General features: G+C 34.4%; 1 long non-coding RNA gene across 1 annotated transcript in view; it reads left to right on the top strand.

The window, feature by feature from the left end:
- Window positions 1-1,877: 1,877 nt before the first annotated feature.
- LOC121030601 (uncharacterized) overlaps window positions 1,878-25,395 on the top strand; it is a 74,178-nt gene continuing 50,660 nt past the window's right edge. Inside the window, exons 1-2 of the long non-coding RNA XR_005790314.1 lie at window positions 1,878-2,140; window positions 7,941-8,018. This is a non-coding gene — a long non-coding RNA (uncharacterized LOC121030601). The remainder of the gene's footprint in view (window positions 2,141-7,940; window positions 8,019-25,395) is intronic.

Raw genomic sequence — 25,395 nt, 5'->3', positions numbered from 1 at the left:
AACAACAATATTGGTTTTATTTCAAAGGCCAAATTACAGAAAACAATAAACTGGCTAAAAGTAAGACAGAACTATTATATAAAATCAAACAAGAAACTAAAACTCAAAAATTCAAATTACCACTTTGTCCTTACTTTGGCTTGCTTGTGGGAATTTATTGAAGAAGTCTTTTAAACTTCATCAAAAATCCCTCATGCCAGTTAATGATAGAATGGGGGAAGAAGAGGTTTTGCTATGTTTAAATTCCATTAGAGCATTGTGGGTTTTCACTTCCTAAGTGGATTATTTAACTTCCGAAGAAAATCCTTTGAGGTCTAAGCTTATTTGCTTTTAGGAAAAATATGGCTTCGGTCACTTAGGAAAAAAAAAAAAAAAAAAGACAACAGTAATCTTTAAAAATATATACTTAGAAAATATTTCCCTATCATGAATATGTAGCTGAAATTCATTTTTAAATTAAATTGTTAGTTATAATGCATAAATTTAAATTTTCAATTAGAAATCAGCTAAACTGAGCATCAATCAGTTGCAATTTTTTTTCTTCATTTCACTTAAAGAAGGAAGCATTAAATAAGAACGAATAGCTCATAATGGTAATAAGGTAAAATAATAAAAAATATACTATGAGTTACTTCAAACCTTATGATACAGTTATTATCCAAATTGTTGTGCTAGATTTTTATAAAATATGGATTCAATTCTAGAGCCTCAGGCAAGATAAAATTTGCATTTGCTTGGCCTATATATAGGCCATTGATAAATACATTAGATAAATCCAAGATTATATGAGATAAAATGCATAGAAGTATTTTTGATACATTTATACCAATTGTATCAATCATGTATATTCAAATATCGCAAAACCAATGCTTTTCTTAAGAACTACATCCTTATGGGGCACCTGGGAGGCTCAGTTGGACTTTGGCTCAGGTGTGGGTTCAAGCCCGGCACGGTGCTCTGTGCAGATGAGCTCAGAGCCTGGAGCCTGCTTGGGATTCTGTCTCCTGCTGTTTCTGCCCTTACCCCGCTCGTGCTGTGTCTCTGTCTCTCAAAAATAAATAAACATTAAAAAAAAAGAATGAGGGGCGCCTGGGTGGCACAGTTGGTTAAGCGTCCGACTTCAGCCAGGTCACGATCTTGCGGTCCATGAGTTCGAGCCCCGCGTCAGGCTCTGGGCTGATGGCTCAGAGCCTGGAGCCTGCTTCCCATTCTGTGTCTCCCTCTCTCTCTGCCCCTCCCCCGTTCATGCTCTGTCTCTCTCTGTCCCAAAAATAAATAAATGTTGAAAAAAAAATTAAAAAAAAAAGAATGATATCCTTTCTAATAACTTGACACTGAAGCTTCTGTTTAGACAAAAAGGATTGACAGGTCACATTTATCTCCTCATGAAAACTCACTAATGTAGGAATTCTAAATATATAAAACCCCATGAGGTCAAAAAGAACAAGAGAGCAAATCACTGCAGTGGAGAAGCCTGGCTCCTCACTTCGCCAATTTACAACACAATGCCTCCAGGGGGCATGGCTGACATGAAAAATAACTGTTTCCACAGCTCTTGGAAACTTAAGTCATTGAAGAAGCAGAGGTAAGATGGGGAGCTGAAAACAGGAGTTGCTATAAAAGTTTGTATTTTGTATAAAAGTTTGTCACTTCCTTACAACCGATTGAGGTCCTCCGTATTGACAAAATGCAGGCGGCTCCCGTGGCCAGGCCCACGTCACCAATGCAAACCTGAAACGGAAAAGCCTCACCCTCACGGCCAAAGAAACCTAACACACACCAATGACAATCCTCCAGCTCTGCTGCAGTTGAGTTTACCTTGGCTTAGAAAAGCGGGCTTCTCAGCCAATCACGCCCGCTCTCTGTGCCGCCTCTCCTCACACTCTAGGAAACGCGCTTACCCAAAATCCCTCGGGAGGTGGCAAACCCTGACCTTCGTCTCGCGAGGCCCCGCGAGGCTCCCAGCTCACGGGTTGTTTTCCCTTGGATGAAGGACATCAAACTCATTACAAAGTTATTTCGTTTCCACTTGAAAGTTTCAGTGGTGAGGTCGGTTGCAGGCTGCTGAAGTCTCAGTACTGCTCCTAGACGCAGGTGAAGGGACCCACAGGCTGTTTCCGTTGCTCTCCAGGGATCTGCGGTAAGTTTTTCTAGGTTCTAGCTCCGCTTATTTTGCGTTCTGAACGTTTGAAGTTTGTTTACCCTAATCCTTCTGGATAAAAAATTGGAGTGTGAGAGAATCCAGATTTTCATGGTGAGACTTAGTAGGCCACAATATTTGGGTTTGTGGCCGATCTCATCAATAAGGTAAGCTCCTCAGGGAGGATCTGACGGATCTCAGAAACAAGAAGTCTGGTTTTATTAGGGAGAATTGTTTCAACAAAGGGAAATAATTGGTACTCCTGAATTTTGGAAAGGAAAGTGACAGCCTTTAGGTAACTTCAAAGCCACAGAGTAAGTGCACAGTATGAACTGCTGTGGGGGGTCTTTGGGGGGATATAAGGTAGGAAATCCAGACTGTTTTAATCAACAGCATATCAAAATCTAAGTAGGCATAAATTAGAGTATTAAAAGCTCACTGTAAAGAAGTCATCTCTTGAAAGGCATAACGGGTCTGTTGGTAATGCAAATGTCAGAAGCCAAAGCCACAAAATTGGTGGCCAGGTGTCAAGCATTTAAAAGTTATTAGAGCACTTGCCACCTAACTGTAAACTCCTGTGCTAGGATAAGTTGGTCATGGAATGGGTTAGGTTGATACTGGGTCACTAGCTAACCTCAAGAAAATTTCTGTGCTGATAGGTACACTGTAAAATACTATAAAATCCCCATCCCTGTGGCACATCCATCTTAGGTATGTGCCAAGAGACCCAAGGCTTAGCCAAAGAAATGGGATCCTCAAGTTTCAAAGAACTGAGCACACCACATTCTGGCACACCTGCTTCCTTTGCTAAGAACCATGTTCCCAGAATTACAATGGCCTTTACAGGAAGCATTCCAATTAGATAAGATTTTTCATCTGAGGAGTGCACTTAAAAGTGAGAATACCCAAATCAGACAAATGCAATGAGAAACCTATTTTGATGGGCATGCATAAGTTTCCAAAAGACTTCAGGATTACAGAATAATAATTTCATTGAAAGATTCATAGCAAAAGAGTAATGAAAAGTTAAAGACCCAAGAGATACCTTAACAACAAAAAAAAGACTATTTAGACTGATGTGACTGTTACTACTCCCTTCTGCCCTCCTTTGCTTGAGTACTCAGTCTACTGTACCTCTATCTGAATTGCCTTTCCACTCTGAAGAGACCACAAGACCGTAAATAAGTCATTGACCTTACAGACACTTCACTCCAAGGAGGGCCTTCATGTGGGCCTCTCTCAGTGTTGACAGGACTCTTGAGGGATTCTCCAGTAAACTGCTACCAGCTATTCCCTTAAACTGCAAAAGGGAAACTAAAAATTAATTGAAAACCTTGCTAAAGTCAGGTAGATACCAGAACTACACTCTCTACTTTAAATTGGGTGTAAGCTCTGGCTCTAAAGGTTTGCCTTCTGGAGAAACACAATACTTGGAAACTACCAGCATAGAAAAGGGCATGACCAGGCCTGAGGCCATAAACAGGATTTAGTAAAAAGTAGAAACCAAGTAGCCATTTCCCACCCTCTCAGGGCATAAACACTGCAATCTGGTATGTGTCCTGCAGCAGGAAATAGGATGCCACTGAAGACAGACTCCTTGCAGATCTTCCCACTGTAAAGGCGTCCAGTCAACCAATTCTATATGGAGAGCTTCCTGTCAACCTCAAGTGTCTCAATATTAAATGTAATAGGACAGTAAAGGACTATCAGATGTTTAAGAAAAGCCACTAACATGAAAAGCAAGAGGCCAAAACCAACAAATTAGAAAATTGTTAAAAGGAAGCCAGTGCACAAAGTAGATTAAGTAAAACAAATTGCCATATAAAGAGTTGAGAAGATATTATATTATTATAGTAAGTGCTCAGCTCAGAGTAATGAGAGAAAGAGAAAAAGGACTTGGATAAAATAAAAACATTTAATTAATGAATTGAAAGGTGAAATTGATAAAATTTTGCATCATGGGGGTGCCTGACTCAGTCATACTACTCTTGATACTGGGCTTGTAAATTCAAGGCCCATGTTGAGTATAGAAATTACTTCAAACTTTTTTTTTTTTGCATCATGTCTCCAGACTAGAAAATGAGTCCTGCAGAGGTAGGACACTCAAGGAACAGAGAAGCAAGACAGAGATTTGGTTCAATTTGGCCCTTTCTTAGGAGAACTGGCAGCTAGTATTTTGCAATGTATATAAAAATTTAACTGATAATAGTGATAATTATTAATTATTTAAATATAATTGATACACATTAGTTTCAGTTTTACAACATGTTTGTATATTTGTGAAATGATCACCACAATAAGTCAAATTAATATTTTTCACATTACGTGGCTACAAAAAATTGCTTTTTCTTGTGATGAGGACTTTTAATGTCTCTCAGCAACTTCCACATATGCAGTACAGGATTATTTACTGTAGTCACCATGCTGTACATAACATACCCATGACTTTTTAATTTTATAAATAGAACTTTGTACTTTTTTGCCTCCTTTACCCATCTTGTCCCCTACCCTCCCTCATCCTACATGTCTGGCAACCACCCATCTGTTCTGTGTACCTATAAACTTGGTTTTATTGGTTTTTAATTCCACATATAAGTGAGGTCATATAGCATTGTCTTTTCTCTGACTTATGTCACTTAGCATAACATCCTCAAGAGCCATCCATGTTGTAAACAGCAAGATTTTGTTCTTCTTTATGGCCGAATAGCATTACACTGAGTGGTGTGCGTGTGCGCATGCGTGTATGTGTATCTATGCATATCACATCTTCTTGAGCCATTCATTCACATAAAGACACTTTGGTTGCTTCCATGTCTTTATTATTGTAAATCATGCTGTGCTGAACTTGGGTGTGCATATATATATATATATATATATATATACACACACATATATATGTGTATATATGTGTATATATATATGATATATATATGTTGATAAATACTCAGCAGTGGAATTGCTGGATCATATGGTGGTTCTATTTTTAATTTTTTTAAAGGTTTATTTTATTTTATTTTTTTATGTGAGAGAGAGTGTGCGTGCGTGCATAAGCGGGTGAGGAGCAGAGAGAGAGATACACACATAGAATCTGAAGCAGGCTCCAGGCTTGAGCTGTCAGCACATAGCCGTGCACAATGCTCGAACCCATGAACCAGGAGATCATGACCTGAGCCGAAGTCGGATGCTTAACTGAGTGAGCTACTCAGGTGCTCCAGTATATATTTTAACTCTAAGAAAAAAAAGGTAGTGTACGTAGTGGTTTAAATTTCACTAGTGGTCATTTTATACTTACACTCATTGCTAAATGTAATGTGCTAATTCAGTTTTTTATTAGGAGTTTTAAGAGTGAGTAAGGATTTAGTGATGTCTTAAAGTTGAGATTGCATTTTACCATAAGTAATTGAAAATTAAATTATATTTACTTATAGAAATAGGAGTTTATTTTTCTTATAAAACAAATCTGGAAGTATGTCATGGCTGGTGTTAGTTTAGAGAAGTCCAAGGGGGCCAATGTCACTAATATTATCTTGGTCTTTCCCTATGGTCTTAAGATGACTTCTCAAGTTGTAGTTATAAAAGATTTGTGGTCAAGGAAGGAGTCATCTAAAGGATTAACAGGAATGAGATCTTGTATGGAAGTAGCTAGCATTAACCCAAGTGAAATGAGCAATTTTCCCTCTTGTTACCTTCTTACATCATCTACCTAATTTGAGATGTATACACACACACACACACACACACACACGTGTACATATCAGTTTATTAGATTTGTTTTGTCAGGAATTTTGTGGTTTTCTATCTTTGCTTTCAGAAGTTATCTTTCAGATTTAATGTTTACAATAAGTTTTATAAAATTATGTATAAAAATTACTTAGAGAAAACTTATTTAAGTGCTCATGTGATGATTTTTAGTTGTGTTTTTGAAATACCACTTGTGAATTGTATTTTGTATATTCCATGGTGTTAATATTCCCATGCTGCTGTCTCCAAATTTTGGGGTCTCTACCTTATTACCTTGATAGCCTAGGAAAAATTCTCAGTATTAGAAAACAAAAATGATCTTCCACCACTAAATATTGTTGTGAAATCTTTGGCCACTCTTGATTTTTGTTTGGCTAGTTTTTCTGTCTGAATACTTCTAGATTATTTGATTAAAAAAATTCCAGGGGCGCCTGGGTGGCTCAGTCAGTTAAGCGGCCGACTTCGGCTCAGGTCACAATCTCGCGGTCCATGAGTTCGAGCCCCGCGTCCGGCTCTGGGCTGATGGCTCAGAGCCTGGAGCCTGCTTCCCATTCTGTGTCTCCCTCTCTCTCTGCCCCTCCCCCATTCATGCTCTGTCTCTCTCTGTCTCAAAAATAAATAAACGTTAAAAAAAAAAATTAAAAAAAAAATTCCACCTATTTTAAGGGTGGTGACCTATTTTTACTTTGAGAAATATCAATGAGCTATTACCATTTATAAGTTTTAGTTCTTTTTAAAAGCACTGTTTTTTAAAAATCTGTTTTAATTTGTTTATTGTTTCTGCTCTGTTAGTTCTGGTTACTTCTAGATGTTGCATCACCATTTCAGGATTTCTAACAACTTCTCAGCTATTGTTTTTATCTTGTTTCTTTACTTCACATGCTATGAGTGGTTCTCAACTTTTCTTTTAGTTTTCTGATTTTATTTTTTGTAGCATTCAGTTCTTTATGAATCTAAATTTGATTTTAATATGGCTTTGTGTTAATTACCTTCCAATGTTTTTTTTCTTGCACGTGATCTTTACATGCATTCTAATAACTTTGTTCATTTCAGCTTGTTAATTTATCTCATTTTTCATATTTATCTCTTCTTTGACAAATTCTCAGAATTCTAAAAATTTAGTAATTTTAGTAGACTTGTTGGGTTGTATTGAACTGTGATCCTCCTTTACTTCATGTTCTAGAATCTTATCATGTGCAAATCTATGTAACTAGACCAGTAGTCCACAGTGTGGTTTGGTGTGGAGGCTGCTAACAAGTATAGAATAGTAGCAAAGTTAGTAATTCCCTCTGACCTCCACCACCATTCAGGAAATGAAATGTGTGTGTAAGAAATGCTTTCAGGTTTCTATTGGGGAAGAGAAGATATTAGAAGAGATATGTGAGTTTTATTTATGTTAGGAAATAAGAATAAGGATTAGTAAATTGTGTTTATAATGTCCCTGGAGATTCTGTCATAAATCCAGTACCTTTATTCTGTTTTGATTTGTTTAAGGGATGATACCATTAATGATAAACAGGTATCCATTAAGTTTATTTTTATGTATTATTCCACATACATTTTTATAATGAGAATGTCTATCTTGTGTTAGCTGAGTCAGGTTCTAGATTATTTCTCTTTTTGTTATTATGCTTAGAGGTATAGTCCCAACTTCAAATAAGAATATTGACAGATATTTGCTTTTACTTCTATAGTTTCAGGTTTTGCATCCTGTATCTATATTTACTTATCCATAAGGTGATAAGGTGGTCAGGCTTAACCTTTTTTCCTATTTAAACAACTCATAATTGCCATGGTCCTTTATATTAGTGTGTTATGCCTCATAATTTATATGTATTTTATATTAATATTGTTACTAATACTAAATGATTCCTTGAAAAATGTTTGAACTCAAGACAAAGTTGAGGAAAGGGCATTGTGTATTATTTTTTTCCAAATTATTCTACTTATATGATACAGTTCTAAGGTCACAGTGCTTAAAATAAACTCTGCTAGATTAAATAAAACTTTTAATTATAGTGCCGTTCATACAATATCTCTAATCAGAAGCCTTTTTCAGGTTTATACAAAGGTGCTCTGAACATGCAGTTTTAACCTCTACTGATTCAAGGACTCCGTCATCATCCCATTTTCCAGGGTGAGGTGATTTCTAATTACTACACATCCTGGTGTTTAATTTCATGTGATAAGCTTGTAACTAATAAGTAAATATGCCTGCTTGTTTCTGAGAATTAAATAATTTGGATAGAATTAAAAAAAAAGATTTAAGAAATGAAAAAGGTGAATTTCAGAAAGCCAAGCATACTTTAAATGAGGTTTACTCTAATTTTCCTGCTTGCAAAAAAAAAAACAAAAACAAACTCCTCTTTTGCCCTTTCATAACTGATATAAAATAGATTTAAATGGAAAAAAATACAACCATTTGTTGTTGGTTTATAATAGTGTTTTTAAAAAATCACAGAAAATGGGCCAATTAGTTTTTCCAAAATATATTATAATGGGGCAAATATGTGCTATGTTATCTAATGTTTTTTATTTTATTTTTTGATAGAGTGAGGCATTTAAGATCTTCAAATAAGTGTTCAGAGTCAAACTGAAGCATAGCTTTTACTATACCTCTTTCAGAAAATATTTTTTTCAAAATCATTCCTTCTGTGTATATTTTTAAAGATACAAGATATATCCTACCTAAAGATAAGATCTGCTGATTAATGAACTTTAAATTTATGATGAATGGTGTAACTTCAGATTATCAGTACTATAACATTAACAAAATACTCTGTGTGTTATTTGTGAAGTAGAGGTGTGCTATTACTGTTGAAGGAGTCGGGCGAATTGCAGTCTGTTTAAGAAATGCACATTATATTCAAGTATGGCTTGGTATTCCCTTGCTGTTCACTCTTTAGAGTGCAAAAAGTGGTTTTTGCTAACTCCATTTTGCTGCTCATGGAAAGCTGAAAAATCAATAGCTGCAGGTTGATGAAACCTAAATCCATTTGATTCCTTTCCACCAGTGCCATTATGCAGACAGTCAAGTGTGATGTATTTAGTTCATGCAGTACTTATTACTCTCAAGCACAGCTTCTCATCAGGGAAAAATTAGACCAGATGAGAAGTAATCAAGAAATTCTGGAGAGGTTGCAAAGATCTTCTTTTTAACTGCTTCCTTTTTTTTCCTCTCTGTCTTTGACTCTCATAGTCTGCAAAAAAGAAAAGTTAAGATCTCCACCACAAAGCTCCAGAAAGTTCTGTAGAAATGTTTTGTGTCACCTTTTTTTTTTTTTTTTACATCAGTATTTGTTCTTAGTAACAGTCACAATAAAGAACACTAGCTGGATAAATGCCAAATTAAGAAAAATTCCCCCTTACTAGAACTATTAGAGTCATCACTTTGGCAGAGTTGAACAAATAAAAAACTGCTAGAACTGATTTTGACATTTCCATTTTTTCTTAATAGGCTATTTAATAGGTAGACAGCTAAAAGTAGTTGTATAATCTGGAGGCTCAGAGCATGGTCTTTGGCAATCCCTTTCTGTTAATTACTAGCTTGATTAATCTTGAACACATTTTCCTCTCTGATCATCAATTTTATCATTTATGTAAGGGAATTATAATAATATCAGCCTCAGAATTTTGGAAAGAGAATAAAATGGGTAATCAATATAAAGCATTTAACACCATAAACATTCAATATGAATTATTTGTTAATATTAATCCCTTACATGGCAATGATTGGATATGAATATGCAGCAACTCTTTTTCTACTTTAACAATGTTTTAGATATCTGACTTGAAAGTTACAGATATTTGACAAAATCTCCCATATTACATTGCTGTAATGTATATATTACAATGAATAATGAAATGATCATCTGGTCCAACCTCCTGCTTTAGTAGTTAGAATGCTAAAATGACAGTTTACGTGATTTGCCTGAGTGCAAAACATCTATGCTTGGTGAAGATGCAAGACTAGAACTTGGATGTCCTTGCTTTCAGAAGTGCCTTTTTTTTTTTTTTTAAATGACTGTTTATTTTGAGAGAAGGAGAGGGCAAGTAGGGGAGTGACAGAGGGAAAGAGAATCCCCAGCAGGCACTGCACTGTTAAGCACAGAGCCCAACATGAACCCATGAACTGTGAGATCATGACCTGAGGCAAAATCAAGAGTAGCACAGTTAACCCACTGAGCCACCCAGGCGCTTCTCAGAAGTGTCTTTTTCTTTTATACTCACATCTGTGAATTTATCTAGACTTGCTTTTCAGACATGGGTAGACAAGTTAAGCTCCAAATTACGGAAACTACAATTTAAGGTAAAAACTTGGTCACAGAGATATACATAAAGATCACCCTTACTAGAAGTGATACTAGTGGCTGACTACTTGGAATGAATTAGCAGCTGGCAAAAATCTGTGAACAATGGAATGAGAGCCATTGTGGTGGGCAAAGACACCTGGAAAGCTTTGAAACTGTCCCAGTGCTATCAGACAAAATAGTAAAATAAAGCAGAAATCTATCTCAGGAAGAAATTAATCTACCTTCTTAGACTTAAAAGAAGTGAGAGTTGTGGTCTCTCTCATTTCTATGTTTATTTCAACTATGTTGGTTTTGCAGAAACCAAATGGATTGTAACAAATGGTAGTGGATTATCATAATTTCAACCAGTTGTTAGCCCCAGTCACATTTGTAACCCTGTAAGAGGTATTTTTACCTAAATGTATCAAGACAGCCTTGGACACTGAGTATACTGCTATTAACATGATAAATGCATTCTTTCTACTCTCCTCAGTTGAGAGGACCCAAAGCTGTTTGCATTTTGTGAAAAGAACACAGGAACATATTATTTTGACCGAAGGATAGGTCAATGTTATTTTCTTTTCTCTGCTCAAAAATAATCTGCAGTACCTTGATTATTCTGATATTTTGCAGAACATCACACTGGCTCACTGTTTTAATTATATCATGAAAATTGAACCTAGTGAGCAGGAAATGGTGTTATATTTAATATGTCATGCTAAGACATATGGATATCTGTTTATGGGAAATAAACTCTACAAAAATTCAGAGACATGACATATTAGTGAAAAATTTTAGGTTATTTGGCTAGAATGGTTGGTACATAATGGGGGCAAGGTGGAATGTATCCAGCATTCAGGGGATATACTGGATTGTCTCTTGGTACTTCCATGCTTTCATAGTGACCATAGCTCTAACAAGAAGAGGGACTCATTAAGGAGGAATCAACCCACCATGAAAGCAATCTAGAACAGCTCAATTGCTGATTCCGGCTAAGAAAAATCTAGAATGTATGGCGTAAGAGGACAACAATGAATATAAAACAGTGACAAATACAGTTTGTTCCCATAACTTTATATAAAAACTAGCCACTATTTGAAAACTCAGTGACAAAAAAGACTTAAATGGTGCATGTGGTGGATAATATCAGAGGCCTGGGTTGCCTATCTTTTTTTGTCTCACATAATTGTAATTAAGACTTTGTGGACAGTTCTGTATGAGTTTTGATACACCTGGTGCCAATTGTAACTTGTCTGTTTCAACGCTTCTGCAGAACTGATGACATAAATGGATTTATTCCAACATTCTGAATAGTAATCTGAAAACAAAAGCAATTAGTGCCCTTCAAAACAACCTTTAAAGACGCTGGTGATAGGAGCAGATGCAGATGCTCCCTGTGATTAACTCCTAGAAAACTGCTTGTTTCTGAGTTCTTATTTCAGGCTCTGTTCCATGGGTTTCCCAGACTAAGATATCCTCTAAGAGTAAATCTAACTGCATGATTATAAGAGGTACATATTTTTGTAAAGCAATTATATCACAAGTTCACCTGATGAATAAAAAGTTCTTTCAATTATGAGAGCCACAATTTTCATGATTTTCTTTTTATTTAATTTTTTTTGTGTTTATTTATTTTTTGAGAGACATAGAGCACAAGTTGGGGAGGGGAAGAGAGAGAAGGAGACACAGAATCTGAAGCAGGCTCCAGGCTCCGAGCTGTCATCACAGAGCCTGACACGGGGCTCGAACTCACAAACCGTGAGATCATGACCTGAGTCAAAGTCGGGCACTTAACCTACTGAGACACCCAGGCTCTCCTTTATGGTTTTTTGATACAACTATTTTCTATAATTGATTATATGGAGAGATTATATATAATTATATATTATATGTACAATATATAATGTTTACTTCCTATTTATTGATCTCCACTATATATTTTATTTTTATTTTTATCTGTTTTTAAAGTTTATTTTGAGAGAGAGAAAGAGAGAGAGAAGAGGGAGAGAGAGAGAGAACAAGAGAATCCTAAGCAGGCTCCCTGTTATCAGTGCAGAGCCCAATGTAGGGCTCCATCCTTGCCTTGGCTCATAACCTGAGCCTAAACCAAGAGTCAGATGCTCAATCAACTGAGCCACCTAGGCATTCGTACCACTGCACATTTTAAATAAAGTTTTTTTCTTCCTTTGAGGTGGTTCCATCCAAATCAGTACCACTTTTGCTTTATTTTTTTTTTTCTACCTTCACTTTCAATACTCCCCTATCTTTGAAATTTAAAGAACTGTGTTACATCATAAATGAATTAGGGAAAAACAGAAAGGCCCAGAACTTAGAAATGTAGTTCTGGAATCATGGGGGAATTAGATTAGGGAATCCAAATGCTTTACTGTTTGAATAATATATTTGTATGATATTAAATTTAGTAGGATTAGACACATAAGAGAATTGTTAAATTCATGCACAGACTGACTTTAGTTACCTTTTATAGTGCATTATTACTGGAAGCACTCATATTATATTGTGAATCTCTGTGGCATGTATTCATTAGAGTCTTTTATTACATTTTCAAAAGCTAGAAATGCAATTTATATCAATTTGCTTTCCATACTTCTTAGGGAATTTGATTGAATATGAAAAATTCTACTGAGTTTCTGTATGATGTACTAGTAATTTGGATATATACCTGTACAACACACTTGTTAAAATGTCTAACACTTTCAGATAATTCACTAAAAATATGTATAAGGCTACCAATTCCTGCCAGCTTCACAGGGTCTAGAAATATTATTTCTGAATATACACACATATATAGGCACACAAACACACATAACTCTCTTGATTTTCTTTGCTACACTTTTGCATTTGGCTTAGAACAGACACAGAAAATTAGAAAAGGGTGGGAAGGTAAGTTTCTCATATGATTCTCTAACAAGTCATTTGCTTAACAGTTTTTATTATATACCGACTATTAGTCCTCAGAGGCTTTCTGTGTGGTAGGTTTTATTTTATTTATTTAATTTTTTTAACAGGTGAAGATATATATTGGGGCTTAGAGAGGTTAGACAACTTGCCCTAGGTCTCACAGCTCATAAGTGGTACAGACATTCAAATCCTTCTGGCTTTGTTTTAAATTTTAATATTTTCATGACCACTTATTCCTTGTTTTTGATGGAATATATTTGTCTTTTGGTTCTGCAAATGACTTATTTGAATTTAGATATATAATTGTGAATTGATATCTTATGTAATTTTCTGTGAATATATTTCATTCCCTCTTTACAGTCTCATCCTTATATTATGTTAACAAAAGTTTGGCTCATCTATAACTCTTTTTAGACTGTGTGTTCTTTTGAAAGCAAGAACTTCATAAGTTGGATTATAATGGTATACATGAAAAACTCATACTTGTCAATGATTAGTAGTAAAGGTGTATGATTGTATCTCTGTCTTCTATATTGTACTTTATGAATTTGTTTCTTTAATATTATGCATATTAGGAAAATATACTTATATTACAGATATTACTATTTACATGTTTGAGTTACTTAAAATAGGTAAAATATTCAAAAATAATTTGACTTTGGATACTGAAATGGTCAAGAATTTCAAGAGATGCAAGAAAAAAGGAATAAATTACATATAATGAGAGAGGACTTTGAACTAATGATTTGAAGGAAATAAAATATGAAACCTATGTGGTTTGACTCTATACCAGTCAAAATAAAAACTGTTTAAAAATGAGGCTTGGTTAAATATCACTTTATCTGGTCCAAAAATGTGACTTCATATGAAACTACACAGCCTATTGTTCTATTCCAAATGCAGAAATAACTGTAAGGCCAATAGACATGTAAATGTGACCTTTTGCCTTTGATGCGCCAAATTGAAATTGTGTGCAGGGGTGGCTGACTGGTTGTCGGTAGAGCATTCGACTCTTGGTCTCGGCGTTGTGAATTCAAGCCCCATGTTGGGTGTAGAGCCTACTTAAAAGTAAATAAATAAATACCTCTTAAAAAAAGAAAAGAAGTTATGTGTGCAGTTATTATCAGAGAGAGAGACTTGGAGAATTCTTAAGGCTGCTTCACCCTTCACTAATTATTTCCAATTATTTGTTAGATATTTCTATATTATCAGACAGTTTTTCCACAGTCCAGTACTGAATTTTTTCTATTGTTGTCTAAGTCTGTTTTCTCTTAACTAATATCTGGCTCTTGATAGGTATTATAGCTTATTAACAGAATATAGCATTTAATTTTGGTATCATTCCATATCTTATTCCCTGGTTTATGGTGGGAACCTCAGTATATTTTTATTATAGTTTCTGTCACTTCATTTGCTATTTAAATTATTCTTACACTGCATTAAGTCCCCTTGTTTACTAATTACATACAATTATACTCAATGATAATTAAATATTAACTTAATTCTCATTATTACTTAGACCTAAACTAATTTCACCTTTTGCATGAAAAGACTGACTTTTAAATTCTAAATACTCAATTTTTTTTTTTTTAATTTTTTTTTTTTTCAACGTTTATTTATTTTTGGGACAGAGAGAGACAGAGCATGAACGGGGGAGGGGCAGAGAGAGAGGGAGACACAGAATCAGAAACAGGCTCCAGGCTCTGAGCCATCAGCCCAGAGCCCGACGCGGGGCTCGAACTCACGGACCGCGAGATCGTGACCTGGCTGAAGTCGGACGCTTAACCGACTGCGCCACCCAGGCGCCCCTAAATACTCAATTTTTAATAATTATGGATCTTATTATTAAATATATAGTTTTAAATTTACTGAATTTTTTCACTTTATAATTTTTATTTGGTTACAAAAAACTGAGCTCTTTTACTTAATTTTACCACCCTATCATAAAGCCCAGATTAAAAAAAAAATTATTTTCTTTTATTTTTGGGAGATACAGAGCGTGAGCAGGGAAAGTACAGAGAGAGAGGGAGACACAGAATCTGAAGGAAGCTCCAGGCTCTGTGTTATCAGCACAAAGCTTGATGAGGGGCTCGAACTCACGAACCGTGAGATCATGACCTGACCCAAAGTTGGACATTTAGCCAACTGAGCCACCCAGGTGCCCCAAGATTTTTTTTCAAGGATGGATTCTATAAGAAAAGGAATCTCTTAAATAGCTAATGTAAAAATGAAAATTATGAATCATATATATCACTGTGAAACATTTTGGGGATGTTGCTTATTGTACTGTCAGATAATGCCAGTATTTTCTTATGTTTAGTAAAAAACAAATTATTTAGGGGCGCCTGGGTGGCGCAGTCGGTTAAGCGTCCGACTTCAGCCAGGTCACGATCTCACGGTCCGTGAGTTCGAGCCCCGCGTCGGGCTCTGGGCTGATGGCTCAGAGCCTGGAGCCTGTTTCCGATTCTGTGTCTCCCTCTCTCTCTGCCCCTCCCCCGTTCATGCTCTGTCTCTCTCTGTCCCAAAAATAAATAAACGTTGAAAAAAAAAAATTTTAAAAAACAAATTATTTAATAGAGCTGCCAGGGCCACAGCCTAAATGTTTTTGTTTTTTTTTTTTCTTCTGAAGAAATCTGATTACTTCTTCCACACCATCTATATAAATTTATTAATTTACCTGTTTGTAATTCTCTACTTTTTGAAATGACTAGATAGATGGTCTGTAGACCATTTTATATATATAAAGGACTGGAACCAAACCATAATTCCCAAGGCAGTGTCTGTGTCTTACTTAGAGCTTGATACATTCTTGATGACCTAAGGACATACCTCTAACCCATTCCTCAGTGAGGAATCTTTGGTGTAGCGCCTCAATTTCAGTTTCTCCAGAACTTTCTCCAGAACTTTCAGTGAACAGCAGCTATAGCTGTGGCATCATAAGGACAGCAGTTATTTATTTATGTATGTATGTATGTATGTATGTATGTATGTATGTATGTATGTATTTATTTTTGAGAGAGAGGGAGAGTGAGAGCGTGCCTATAAACCAGGAAGGGGCAGAGAGAGAGACAGACAGACAGACACACACACACACACAGAATCTGAAGCAGGCTCCCGGCTCCAAGCTGTCAGCACAGACAATCAACGTGAAGCTCAAATCCACAAACCTTGAGATCATGACCTGAGCTGAAGTTGGACACTTAACTGACTGAGCCACCCATGTACCCCTGCAATCATTCATTTATTACTCACTCAGTGCCAGGCATGGTGCCAGTTCCAGTTCACACATTACCCTGTCTAATATCCATAACAACTCTGAGGTATATGTATTGTTATCACTATTTGACATAAAATTCATATTTAGAGAATTTTAATAATTTTATTATAGTCAAGAAGGTAAAACAGATTAGAACTAAGACTCAACACACATCACTGTGATCTGAAGCCATAAGTAAAGGAGCAGCATAGTGTTCTTGCAGAAGTAGGAATTATTTCATTTTCATATATTTTTAACTTTTAATGATCTACTGGAACATTATCCTTAATTTGCAAATATCCCTAAGTAACTCCTGTATTTAAATATTTCTACAGTCTTCTTTGTGACCCACATTCCTTTGTACCAAACATTCTGACTCCTTAAAGAAAAGCAGCTAAATTTACTGATGCCTTCAGTTTCTCACATCATTTTATCCTTATGACTAAACTTAAGGACATATTTCCCACTTATATTATTTGCTTTCCTGGGTAACAGTATTGACCACCAACACTCACTATTGAACCCTAGGCCATGCCTGTTTCTATACTAAGTCCTTTGTAGTCTCCTTCATGGGCTGTTCTGCTTCTTTTCCCCTGTTCTAGAAGCTTTCCTGGCTTGATCATGTCATTTGGTATTACTAGGGTTTAAACATAGCTTTATCTGCCCTCTCCCAACTCCTGTAAGCCCTTCAGATTCTTATTTTTTCTACCAAATGTTCTCCTCTTAGTTACTAATACTTTTGACAAACTGCAGTAAATTGCATAGGAGGAGTCTCCAACTACAGTTGATCTTTCCAATGATGACTTTTATGTTGACGAGGTCAAAGTATCCAGATATTTAGTCAATGACTATTGTAGATGTTTCTGTGATAGTATTTTTTGATAGGGTTAACATTTATATGAAGCTTATCCTGAAAAAGTGAAGCAAGATTAGCAGCACAGTTTTTGAGATGTATGATAAATCACATATACAAAAACGTGTTAATTATTTTCTGTTTTTAATAGTGTTTAACAATTGCTGTTCCTTCCCTTGACACTGAGATCTTGCAAGATCCTAATGAATCTCATAAAACCAGTAGTGATTTGTAGACTACCCTTGGCATAGTTTTATTGTTGAAACCTGTTTATAGAAGTGATTCTTAATCCCCTTTTTTCTATTATTTTGAATAAGCAGGATATTAGTATCTTATGCTGCTTAATTATAATAACTGTAGAGATACTGAGAAAATAGATTATTTTTCTTCCACTTTTCATTCACATATATTTGTAAAAAAGAGGAAAATAAATGTAGATATACATCCTACCAATAAATGTAGATAGAGTCACTAACTAGTTTTTACTTCTCCTTTAAACTGTATTTTTATTTGTTATAATTCCAAGCTAACTGCTTTTAGAACATAATAACTTTTTACTTCTCCAACTTTGATCAGTCCTAGAAAGTGTATTACACCTTTGAGAACTCCCTATTTTCATTTAAAAAGAGAGAAAATAAATTTGACAGTGTAATTGTAATGAAATATTAAAAATATGCTATGATCAAGTTTTTTAAATCCCACTTATACACATATATTAATCTAGGTAGGTACACTTAAATCCTATTGGCATTCTTGAATCTAGAAATTACTAGATATTAGGGATAAACATGGAAATAATACTGTATAATTTCCAAGTAAAACTCCTTTTAGGAATGTATATCTGTATGCAAATACTTTCTAGAAATCAGAAGTACCATGCCAAACTAAGAGCAAGCTTAAATGGAATAACTCCAAATGGGAAGCTTCCTCTAGTGAGCATGTTAAAACTTCTGTAACCATTGATAGAGCCTCATAGTAGAATACAACCATCTTTATGACTGCTAAGCCCCAGACATAAGGAATAATATAACTTGATTCTAAAGCTGCATTCTCAGATCTTATTGGTGTTTTATAGCTAGTATATATCTTTAAAGTGAAAACTTTCACAGATCAAATATGAAAGGCCTATGCAATGTTAATTTTTGTTTAAAAAAATTTTTTTTAACGTTTTTATTTATTTTTGAGACAGAGAGAGACAGAGCATGAACAGGGGAGGGTCAGCAAGAGGGAGACACAGAATCTGAAACAGGCTCCAGGCTCTGAGCTGTCAGCACAGAGCCCGACGCGGGGCTTGAACTCACAGACCGCGAGATCATGACCTGAGCCGAAGTCAGCCGCTTAACCGACTGAGCCACCCTGTTAATTTTTGTTTAAAGAAGAATGATCTCAATATTTTATGTAATGTCTACTATATGTTCATTATTAAGTTAAATACTGAATGGAGTTTTTGGCATTAGTACTTAGTTTGTATACGTACTGATACTTTGGGAAGGTAAGATAAGCCTTGATAATCTGCCTGGAGCAAAATTCAAAATTCCAACAAATCTTGTTAACTGTTATACAGGAATGATCACCGAGTATTTGTGCTACCTGACTTTTGATTATGTAGGAACACAGGCACACACACACTAAGAATAAATAATATTGTAGTTCGGAGGAAAACCGTGGGTTCTGTAGTTTGACTGTCTGGATTTTGATCTTGACTTTCACTGACTGGTATTTGAACTTTGAAAAATTACTTAATCTGTGTGCATCTCAGTTTTTCTTCTCTAAACTGGTTGTAATGATTGTTCTCACTTTATAGGAACAATGCCTAGCATAGTAGATGCTCAATAAATGTTACTCATATCGTGGGAAATGAAACGTATGTATCTAATGTTCAAACACTAGTGATTTCTGATTTTTTTTCTTGAAGTCACTGTTTTTGTTAGTTTGATGCTTGTATCTTAAAACCTTCCTAAAATTCTGAATACCGTTTAAGTATTATCACATTGATGTTAACTCTTCTTGGGAATGTTATAATAGTCTTTGAAATAAATGCCCTGGATTATATTACTTTAACTCAATATTAGGGTGGCATTTTTGTCTAGTATTACTTGAATAACATAGCAGACTATAGTTGGAAGCAAACTTAGAGGTCATTATTTACAGGAGGAGAGGAATCTGGACCCAGATTGATAGTATGACCTTCTGAAAATCACTCAGCAAGGGGGAGGATCTGAGAGTGGAATGCAGATCTTCTGAGACTTAAATCTGTGTTTTTCTTGTTATGCTACTCTGCTCTTCTTCTCAGCAATTAAATTGCATGCTTTTAAAAAATGCACATATTCTTTCTTTATATATGTATTCCTTAGAAATGAAGAATGCTATTATGATTGGAAAATAAATTTGTCAGGCTAATTTATATGCAGACAGCATTTTCCTAGCTTTCTGATTCTAAATAATCCTTATACTATTGAACAAATGATTAGGCATTTTTCACATCTTAGGATGTAAGACCAATATTGTTAAATCTTTAATCATGCCCAGAGGCAATACATCAAAGGAATCAACTATTGTAATGATGATGACTTCAATTAACTATTTTGTAATCCAATAATGAATTTCATTAGTATTCTAAGAACTTTCCAGGCATTATTACCATAATCTTCAGTGCTCCTATTTGGTATTTATTTTGGGTCCTGAACATAATAAATAGAAAGGCACAGTCCCTACCACCAGATAACTTTCATTTCTTAGTAGAATACACTACAGAATAATGTGTGTCTACAAAAGGAAATATTTGCATGTAAATTTTACTACCTTGGATTACTTACTGGTCTGTGTTGGTTCTTTACAAGAGAGGAAAGAAGAAGAAAAAACAAATGAGAGATTGTTTTTTTGGCTGTCAAAAAGCCAGGCAACAGCTCTTGCTAAATATTAAAGCTGCTACCATCTCTAAATGAAGGTGAGATATTCACTTACTTCACAAAACACATGTGAGAAAGATAACAAATAGTATTCATGACTTTTAAGTCTGGAGAGCTGAGACATTTATTAACTATAGGATACAGGACCTTGTGATACTGTCATTTCCCAAATTAAACCAAACCAAATCTTACTCAACTCAGTATCTTCTTCTGTAAGATAATTTCTCCTTTAATAATTCCATGTCTTTGAGAAACTAAATATATGTGTTCTTTTAACAATAACACTCAGTTTATTTAAGGAGTATTTGCCATTCCTCATGGGAAGGGTGAAATAAGTGAGCCTGTGCACATACACCTATTGTTTTAAAACCTGGTGGTCTCCCTAACAGGTTCTTTGACATGAAAAGACTTGACAAAAAGTCAACTGTGTCTAATCTTTGTCTTAAAAAGATCTTCCTGAATAGGAAAAATGGGGAAAAAAGATGATGTTCATGCTCATTTCCCATTTTTTGGTAATGCGAGGGGAGAAAATAAAGCTTATCTGTAAGCTATTGAAGGCAATACTGTGACCATCTCTATACTCCTCTCTACATAAATGGTGATTTTCTGTGAACTTAGAATGCATGATTCTTTTATGCTTCCATGGCTGTATCTGGAGTGTGTTTTACCTAAAATATAGCTTAACTTCTTTTTTCTCAAACGTGTAAAAGTCAATCAGAATGGCAATAGTGTATCCTGTAATTTTAACTAATTATTAGTTTATTACTATGATTTTTTTGCCCCACTTAACAGGTAGAGACAGAGTACATGGGAGCTTAAATAACATGCTCACTATAAAGCCATGCATTAGAAAATATTGTTCATTTTTTAAAATTTTAGTTGATGAATCTAATTATTTGATCATTGTCCTATAGTAGTTTTGTTACTAATCCAAGTAAAATAGATTATCAACAATCAAAACCTTAATATTTTGGAGTGCCTAGGTGGCTCAGTTGGTTAAGTATCTCACTGTGGCTTAGATCATGATCTCATGGTTTGTGGGTTTAAGCCCCATGTTGGGCTCTGTGCTGACAGCTCAGAACCTGGAGCCTGCTTCGGATTCTGTCTCCCTTTCTGCGTCTCCCTCACTCATGCTCTGTCTCTCTGTCTCTCTCTCAAAAATAAATAAACATAAAAAAAAATTAACAAAACCCCCCTCAGTATTTCATCTTAAACACATTCCTTATTGCTTATCTTAATTTAACATTTCTAAAAAGTGCCACTCCTATCCTTCTAAAACCTGTCTTACTCATTCTTATCTCTCAGCTAGTGATACTCTTCCAATTGCTTCCTAGATAATCTCTTTTTGTGTACTTGCATTCAAGTCAAACAAGACCATCCCTTGGGACTGCCCTTAACCTCCATCAGTTAACTTCTTTTTAAATGTTTTTTTACCTTTATGTTACTGTTGTTTTCATAGCCTTTGAGGAATAGGCATTTAGGAAACACCAACATAAAATGGGCTTTTTTTTTTTTTTTCTTTTTTACGAATCCCAGTGTAGGTATCTGAGCAGGGAGCTAAATCATAGATTAAACAGAAGAATAAAAGGCACTATTGTATGGAACAGAAACTTGCTCATAGGGGAGAACAAAATAAAAACCTCATTTTTGAAGCTAGGCTATGATATCACATGTAAAAAGCCTGACTTATTTCTCACCTAATCAGTTTTGTTAAATTACATATTATCAGAATACATGTATTTCACCTATATTTTAAAATGACTTTTCATATAATTTTTCATAGTATTATCTATTTTGTTAGCTGGTAATAATTGTTCAAAATATTTGCTCCTATTTCCTACCAGTTTCCTCTTTATACAACCATTCCCTGGAGGAATGACTTTCCATATATATTAAAATGGATATAGAAATGCTAACTTACCTTACCTTCCATTATATTATATTAATTATATGATATGATACGATATGATATATATTTCCTGGCCTAGTTGACAACAGGGTTGGCCTTGTGATCTACTTTGGTCAGTTGAAGAAGAAAATATATAATGTGTGACAAACAATTTTAAGAGCTAGCAGGAGATCACAACACTTTTTAATTCCATGGCTATAAAACTAGCAAGTTCCGGAACAAAAGGGTTTAGAATTAATAAACATAGTTTACTATGAGGAATTTAACCAAAACAATAATGATTCTTTGCTGTAGCAAGCTAGTGAGATTTAATATTATTTGTTATTACAACATAACTCAATTTCAGTTGACTAATATCTGCTTTGTCTATAGTTAGGCTACTTTTTTTGTTTCTTCTAGCTTGCTCATATTTTATTAAACATCAGAAATTCAGCTGTTTAATTATTATCTTAGAAAACTGATTTTGCTTTTTCAGACTTCTATTTTATCTTTAGATAAATAGAAATATTTCTAAATATTTCTATTTAGATAATAGAAAGTACCTTTACTTTATCATCACTTTCTTTGGGTTTATTCTAGCATTCTTTAAAACCACTTAAATAGATCATTAGCTTATTTAGCTTTAGCATCTCTGTTCTCTAATATATAGTTTTTAAGCTATAAATTCCCCTTTTACTATTTTACTTGAACTTACAAGTTTCAATGTATAGCTTTGTTTTGTTTTAATGTCTTTTTGAAACTAGAGGTAGTTACAAATATGTTTTTAAAATTCAAAGTGGAAAGTTATCTTTGCTTATATTGTCATTATTGACTTCTAATTTAATTGTATTGCAAGTAGAGTAAGTGTTCTGTGTGATAATGATTTTTGAACATTTATAGACTGGTTTTAGTGCCAAGTTTGGAGTGAGTTTTTATAAATGGCCCATGTGTGCTACAACGTTTTTTTTTTCTCATTGTTAGGTGCAAGGTTCTTTAGGTCCAACAAATCATAATTACTCATTTCCTTACCAGGTGTTTCTTACTTTCCTAATTTTTTTATCTTCATTTTTCATTAATTGAAAAGATCCTGTTAAAATTTTCTATTAAATGGTGAATTTGTCCATTTCTCCCTGTTTTGCATATTATTAGGTATATCATAAGACTGTTTTACTAAGAAATACAAGTTTAAATAGTTTTATTTTCTTGATGAGGTGAATCTTTAATCATTATGTGCTTAAAGCTACTTTTTCTTGATGTTATGTTATATAACATTAGCAGTGTTAATATCAACTTTACTGTTGTTAGTATTTTCCTATATGTGTTCTTTCATTTTTTTTCTTCCAGTGTTTTCTTTTCCTTATTTTAGGAACATCCCATAAACATCAAACCCCTAATTTTAAAATTCCAATTTGAAAACCTTTTTCTTTTTTATGAAAATTTATCTAAGATTATTTGTCCATTGAAATCCACTTTGGCATTTTGCCACTGTTCCGTTTCACTATGTTTCCATTGACTTTCTAGCCTTGACAAAAAAATTTAGGTTTTTTACATTTATACCTTTCATTCTAGTCTTTGTATTCTATGTCTTTCTATTTCTTTGGAAACAGAACTTAATATGTCTTTCTTTATGTAGGTTACTATTTGGAAGTTACGTTTACTAAAGTGGAGAATATATATTTTAATACCTTTCTGAAAAATAATAAGGACCTTGGAGCCCTCTACCTTATTTTCATTCCTTATGAAATTTTATGCCCTTTTGGTTTTAAGATTTTTTATCTTTAAATCCCCCCAAATAATTATTATTATTTTTATACAGAGAATGTTTAGTTAGATTTACTTCTGTTTATTAACTTTTTCTCCCTACTGGCATCATTTTCTTCTTCCTGAAGTATATATTTTTAGTACTCCCTTTAATTTAGGTCTATTTTTGGTATACTATAACTTTTCTTTTCTTTTCTTCCTTTTCTTTTCTATCCATTTCTTTTCTTTTTTAAATGTTATTTATTTTGAGAGATAGCACACATGCAAGTAGGGGAGGAGCAGAGAGAGGGAGAGAGAATCCCAAGCAGGCTCTGCACTCTCAGTATGAAGCCCCACTGGAGTTCAGTCTCAGAAACCATGAGGTAATGACCTCAGTTGACATCAAGAATTAGACACTTAACTGACTAAGCCACCCAGGTGCCCCTACTATCATTTTTCTTTATTTCAAAGTATTTTATTTCATTCACATTCTTGGTAGGTGTGGGGATTCAGAATTCTAAATTTTTAATACTTTAACCTGTCAGCATTTTAAATATTATATTTCAATGCCTTTTAACCTTATTTAAAATTAATAAGTCTGCCTAATGATTAATTACTGTTCTTTTAAAGAAATTATCTTTTTCTGGCTTTAAGATACCCTTTTAGATGTTGTATTACAATTTTTTTGATTCATCTTCTTTGAATTCATGATTTGTGTGTATTTCTTTTAATCATTTGATATGTATTGTGTTTCTTGTACCTATGCATTTAGGTCTTTCATCGGTTCTGAATAATTTTATTCTTTACCTCTCAAATACTTTCTTTCAATCAAGTCTCAAGTCTCTACCTAGATATATGTTAGAACTTGTTGTCTGTACTTTTAAACCTCTTCTTTTTTTTTAATATCTTTGTCTAGTTCTGCTTTGAGTAAATTCATCAGAATTTTCTTTCAATTGAATTGTCCTCTTTCAGGTATATCTACTTTGCTCTTTAATCCATATTTTGAGTGTTTTTTCAATAGTTACATATATTTACTTAAAAACCTTCTATTTGTCTCTTTTTCAAATAGGCCTATTGATTACTCATTTTTGTAATCTGATTCTTTGTACTGTAAGCATCTACTTATAGGAATATATATACATACACATTTAGAAAACTTTAATATCCAAAGTATTGAGTAGTCTAAGTATGTTTTTTGTTGGCCTAATTCTCATCATGACATTTTGCTTGATTGTATGTGAGCTGATTCTTGATATTGAGCCCAACAAATCTCAAACTCTGGGAAATCTGGAGGCCTAAGTTGATGAGACTCTCTCTTCCTCAGGAGATTTGCTCTTGCTTCTTTGTGAGGTCCTATGTGATGTTTGATATATAGCTCCTCTAGTTGCTGCCAGCAGCATCTTTAGAGCAGCCCTCCCTCTTATATGTACTTCTTGCTCAATATTCTTCGACCACTTCTTATTGGACCCATGGAGATTTCTCTTCTTTCCTGTGAGCCTAAAAATACAAGGACCATTTTGTGCATAATTTGTAGCACAAGGATCGCTTTGAGTATCTAGCCCCAAATGTTATATTTTCTACCTTCAAAATTCCCTTTTAGTCAAGGAGTTGATACATTGAAGTTTTGCAAACTGCTTAAATTCACCTGTATACT

Source organism: Herpailurus yagouaroundi, unplaced genomic scaffold, assembly GCF_014898765.1.
Source record: "Herpailurus yagouaroundi ecotype Mexico unplaced genomic scaffold, PumYag 28, whole genome shotgun sequence".
NCBI lineage: Eukaryota > Metazoa > Chordata > Mammalia > Carnivora > Felidae > Herpailurus > Herpailurus yagouaroundi.
This window is presented reverse-complemented; position numbering and strand designations above follow the sequence as displayed.